The sequence below is a fragment of the Cervus canadensis genome, chromosome 1 (assembly GCF_019320065.1).
Source record: "Cervus canadensis isolate Bull #8, Minnesota chromosome 1, ASM1932006v1, whole genome shotgun sequence".
In the NCBI taxonomy this organism is placed as follows: Eukaryota; Metazoa; Chordata; class Mammalia; order Artiodactyla; family Cervidae; genus Cervus; species Cervus canadensis.
The window spans coordinates 35,355,408-35,361,642 of NC_057386.1; positions in this window are offsets into that span (position 1 = coordinate 35,355,408).

Here is a 6,235-nt window from a genome sequence, read left to right on the forward strand (position 1 = left end):
ATTATTAGCAAAGACACTGTGCCTGGTCTTTTTTCATACCGAAGCTTAGGGTTTCAAACCTAAGGCCAATCTGGGATCACAGGGGCTCTATAAAAAGCATGCCTATACCGTACTGAGTCCTTGCACATGTTAAATGGAACTCTCCTGATTTGCAGACGTGGCCTTGCACCTCTGCACATAAAATAGAGCAGATCCGTCTGGAGAGAGGAAGAACGCCTCTTAAACTGAGCAATGGTGTTTCTCATGTCTCACATTCAGTCATAGAGACTAGGTGTTTTTAAAGTGGGTTCTGTGATGTTCTTGTCTATGGTTTGCGGGGAGGGGCAAATGAGGGCTCATAAGCTTTAAGGGGGTTTAAACTTGATTACCTCCAAGACAAAGCCTGAGGGTTCCCAGGGAAGATGGAGGGGGATGGGGGCTGGGAGAGGGGGGTGAAGGGGCATGCAAGCAGGCCACACAGTCTCAAGACATTTGGAAACCATCGTTTTGCATCAGGGTTACATGGAAAATTCCCATTTGTGAAATTGGATTTCGAATCACCTTCTGCCATGATACAAATGGTTTCACATGTTTTTCCCCCCGCCATCTCTCCTGAGAGAATTATTTCTCAGAGCTGCCTGTGAGATTCTTCCTGCTTTTCCAGATAGATCCCTTCACCTGGATTTTGTTAAAACTTATTAAGTCTGAACCAAATTGGCTTGTGTGCATTTCCCTGAAGGGGATGTGTCACCAGAGCCAAGACGGGTTTTAGCTTTTCTGACAGCTGATGGAGATTTTTTTTTTCAAGGCAAGTGAGAGCTTTATAAGCACTTTCTGAACATGATCCTACACAGGCTGGTTAGAGGAGAGTTTTCAGGCCAGGTGTTCAGGGGAACAGTCTGTGAAGGCCAATGAATTTCGCAAATGTGTTCAGTGACTAAAAGTTCTCAGCTTTCCTGACGGCAGTGGTCAGCACTCTGTCACTGGAGGAAACACGCACATAGAGGATGTTTTCTGCCATCCCAGGTCTGTGTGACTTCAGATAATGGGATGATGGTTTAGTTGCTCAGTCGTGTCCAGACCCTTGCGACCTCATGGACTGTAGCCCGCCAGGCTCCTCTGTCCATGGGATTCTCCTCCCGGGCAAGAATACTGGAGTGGGTTGCCATTTCCTTCTCCAGGGGATCTTCCTGACCCAGGTATTGAACTGGGGTCTCCTCCATTGCAGGCAGATGCTTTACCAACTGAGCTACGAGGGAAGCCCCAGACAATGGGATGGCAGACTAACTGTGCTGAGTAAGTTGGTCAGTTTTAGGCAGAACATTGAGCCACCCAACAGAACCCACTCTGAATTGGGTTTCTCCAGCTGATGACTGGTGACCAGCTCATTCTGATGAATGGATCACGCCAGTTGAGATGGACGTATTTCCCCTTTGCTCCCCTCCCCAAGCCATGCTCTCACACCCACACGTCATCCCCTTCAGCTGAATGATGAATGTTCTTGGGAGGGTTAATACCCATCTTATCTCTCTCTCTTTTAAGATTTGGTTTGGGCTTGCTTTTAGAGCCTTTGATCTCTTATCGCTTGGTTCTTGGACTTGATTTGACATCAAGCAGCCCTCGTTGTCCTTTGTCAGAGCACATTAAACATGCCTAGGCCTGCCTCTTCCCTAGAAAGCACCAAACAACAACAAAAAACACACCTGGGAAGGATGGGACCAAGAATGCTGTGCTCCCTGGGGTGTCCAGGCAGCCCCAGTGGGAGGGAGACTGTGCAACCTGATGCAATAACGAACTGATGGAGGCCTGGGATCAGTAGCACCCTTGATATGGATGGTGACACCCCAGAGGTGCCAAACAACGTTTGGGTCCAACTTGACTCTACCTGGGTCCCTTGAGTTGATCCAGTGCTGTCACATAGGCAAGGGGCAAAATCTATATTTTTCACAAGCCAAATATTCCATCACTCACAGCTGCAAGTGTCCTTGGTGTGTTCTGTATCTCAGTTTGGTATGTGTGTTCCTAGACCCCTCTTCCTGGCATCCATGACCTTACCCAGACTCACAGGTCCCCCCGCTTCTCTAGCTGTTTCTTCCCAGTCTCCACTGGGACCTCCTTTCCCTCTGTCCATTACTCCCCTGTGCGGCGTCTTATACCCTGTGCCCCATCTTCTGCATCAGGAGCTCATAACCCAGGACCGGCATGGCCTTTGGGAGTCTAGATGTCCAAATTGAATGCTTTCCCTTCTTTTTCCCCCTAAAATGGGCTCCTTCTCCTGTATTTATTCAAATACAGCAAACAGCAGCATGATCACTCCCCACTGTCCATGCCAGGGACCTGAAAGCCACCTTGTCCCGGAGCATCTCGGAATGACTGCCCAAGCAATTCTCCTACTTCCTTTCACATATTGTAAACCAGGCATTTGCAAAACTCTTACTCGTGGAGCCTCATGATTTCTACCAAGTGTCTTGAAGCATCAGAGCTATTAGTCTTCCCCAAGGGTTTATTTTGCTAATCCTCAAATTTACAGAAAACTTGAAAGAAGAGTTCAATGAACATTGTTTTCCTTTGCTTTGTAAACATTCTGCCTTGTTTGTGGTCTGTATCCCTTTTTCTGAGCCATTTGGAAGTAAGATACAGACATCATGACACTCAGCCCTAAATACTTTAGCGAATGTCTCCCTAGAGTAAGGGCATTCTCCTACATGAGCACGATGATGTTAGCACACCTGAAAAATGGAACATTTATCTAATCTACACTCGACATTCAAATTTCCCTAATTGTTTCCACATGCCTTTTATGGCTGTTAAAAACTCTTAAACATCCAGGATCCAGTGAAAGTTCACACACTGCATTTGGTGGTTATGTCTCTTTAATTGCTTTGCATCTAAAATAGTCCCTCCACTTTTTGTTTACTGTCAATTTTTCACTCAACTCTTTTTTTATTGGAGTATAATTGCGTTACAATGTTGTGTTAGTTCTGCGGCGCAACAAAGTGAATCAGCTATCCACATACACATCTCCTCTCCCTTTTGAGCCTCTCTGCCAAACCACCACCACCCCAGAGCTTCTCAGGTGGTTCAGTGGTAAAGAACCTGCCTGACAATGCAGGAGACACAGAGATGCGAGTTCAATCCCTGAGTCAGGAAGATTCCCTGGAGGAAGAAATGACAACCCACTCCAGTATTCTTGCCTGGAACATTCTATGGACAAAGGAGCCTGGCGGGCTGCAATCCATGGGGTCGCAAAGAGTCAGACATGACCAAACACGCACGCACACCATCCGCTTATCCCACCCCTCTAACTCTTTTGAAGAGCCCAGATCTGTTCCCTTGTTCCCCACTCTGCTGTTGTTTTCTCCCAAGTAGATTCGGGTGAAGCATGTTTGGCACAAATACAGCCCAGGTGGTGGATATTTCTATAGCACCCTGTCAGAAGCACATGCTGTGGTTTGCCTGCTCTTGGCTACGGGACGGTTGATGCTGTGGGGAAGGGCATTCACCAGACCTCTCCATTGCCCTCTCTCCCTCTAAAACTAGTTAGAAATCTGTGGGTGATGCTTTTGAGGTCATGTGAGTATCCTGCTCTGCAATGCCTTGAGAATCTTAATTTTGTATGTTGAGGTTATCAACTGATGATCTTTGCCTGACTCTATGATTATACTGGGAGCTGAAAAGCGTGTAGGTTTTTTTCAATTATAGTTGATTTGGGCTTCCCTGATAGCGCAGTGGTAAAGAAACCACCTGCAGTGCAGGAGACCCTGGTCTGATCCCTGGGTCAGGAAGATCCCCTGAAGAAGGGAATGGCTACCCACTCCAGTATTCTTGCTGGAGAATTCCATAGACAGAAGAGCCTGGCAGGCTACAGTCCATGGGGTCGCAAAAAGTCAGACACGACTTAGTGACTGAACTACAACAATAAGCAAATTCACAGCTGACACATCTGAGCGACTAACACTTTCATATGAGGAAGATTCTGTATCTTTTTCTTTAAATTTGTATTTTATTAAAAAAAGTTTAAATGTTATGTTTTTAATACAATTTTGAAAGATTACTTTCCATTTATAGTTATTACAAAATATTGGCCATATTCCCTGTATTATACAATACAGCTTATTGTATACCTAATAATTTGTACCTCTTACTCCCCTACCACTATATTTCCCCTCCTCGCTTCCCGCTCCCCACTGGTAACCACTAGTATGTTCTCTGTATCTGTGGGTCTGCTTCTTTTTCGTTATATTCACTAGTGTGTTGTATCTTTTAGATTCCACATGTAAGTGATATCATACAGTATTTGTCTTTTTCTGACTTAGTTAGAATGTCCTCCAAATCATCCATGTTACAGCAGATGGCAAAATTTTGTTCTTTTTGTGGCTGAGTGGTATTCCATTGTATATGGAGACCACATATTCTTGATCCATTCATCTGTTGATGGACATTTAGGTTGCTTCCCTATCTTGACTATTGTAAACAGTGCTGTTATAAACATGGGCTTCCCTGAAGGTTCAGTGGTAAAGAACCTGCCTGCCAAGCAGGAGACGTGGGTTTGGTCCCTGGGCCGGGAAGGTCCCCTGGAGAAGGAAATGGCAATCCACTCTAGTATTCTTGCCCAGAAAATCCCATAGACAGAGGAGCCTGGCAGGCTACAGTCCATGGGGTCGCAAAAGAGTAGGATACAACTTAGCGACTAAACAATTTTCAACAACAACAACTGCTGTGAACATTGGGGTTCTGTAATCTTGATCCCAATTTCCTTCATCCACTCTGCACAGTAACCTTATATAACGGATATCTCTCCTCTCTTAGATTAGAACAATTACCTCCTAGAACTAGCTTCCAGGCCTTCATTCTTGGCCTTTTCTAACCTGTTTTCTACCCTCGGCCACCAGAGTGATCTTCCAGAGCAAGTCTGATCATATCACCTCCTCCATTGAATGGATTCCCAACAACCTGAAGATAAACAGTTCCTTACCAGGGCATTGAAGGCCACCAAACTAGCTCCAGCACTCACCTTTACCCTTGTCCCCCACTTGTCCCTCCAGCCTGTTCACCTGACTTTCTCCTACTACTTGCTCAGAGCTGTCTAAACATCACTTCCTCCGGGAGGCCCTCATTGACAGTTCTGTCCACAGAGCACCATAAACTCACTTTGTCCTCTCACCCAGCACTCTTGTTTTATCACTAGACCATAAAGGCCGGGAGGGCAGAGAGCCGGCCTGGCTTCCTAGTGGGCGCCCACGGCCTAACAACAGCCCGATACACAGTAGGTACTCCACGAGTACTTACTGAACAGATGGGCAGTGCTGCCATGTGGGTAGGTTGTTCTTTGCTAGACGGGCACAGGAGGAATGGGCCAAATGAATCAGTTGTCCTGGGCCCCCGGGACCCGGCCCAAGTTTCTGAAGGTTAAGAGCCTCCTTTCCGAATTAATCAGATGCTGCTCCCTCTCCTTCCAACAGGACATTCTAATCCAACGGTGCTTCAGTTACAGTTGCCAGAGCCTCTGGGAGGCCAGTGGGAGGAGCAGAGTTAGGTGTTTGTTTATTGAACAGATGTTGATAAATGAAGCCAAAGGTGACAAGCTGTAACTGAGCTCCTCCAGACTCAGCTAGAACCACCATCGGTGAAGAGGTTCAGGTTTCCGCGCCCAGAGTGCATCGTCACCACCTTGGATGAGGGTAGTGATACTTGGTGATTAGTGTCACAGGTGTCCACTAAAGGCCTTCTGCCCTTCAGTCATCGTTGAGACAGGAAAGAAAGAAAATCAAATTCGGTTAGAACAGAGACATGCTGAGAACACTGCAGAGCGTATGCTGGCCTCAGTCAGAAAGCAAAGCCAGGGAGGGGAAAGCAGACCACAGCCCCTCCCCCGGCTCTGGGAGCACCCCCCCCAACAAAGGACCCACCGGTTGGCACCTTCCAATGACTAAAACCCTGCACACAGCAGAGTACAGAAATTGGTAAGTCCTAGTTAGCTAGTGAAACTCATTCAGTCGTGTCTATTTGCAACCCCATGGACTATACAGTCTATGGAATTCTCCAGGCCAAAATACTGGAGTGGGTAACCTTTCCCTTCTTCAGGGGATCTTCCCAACCCAGGGATTGAACCCAGGTCTCCCACATTGCAGGCGGAGTCTTTACCAGCTGAGCCACAAGGGAAGTCCAATACTGGAGTGGGTAGCCTATCCCTTCTCCAGCGGATCCTCTCGACCCAGGAATCAAAACAGGGTCTCCTGCATTGCAGGCGGATTCT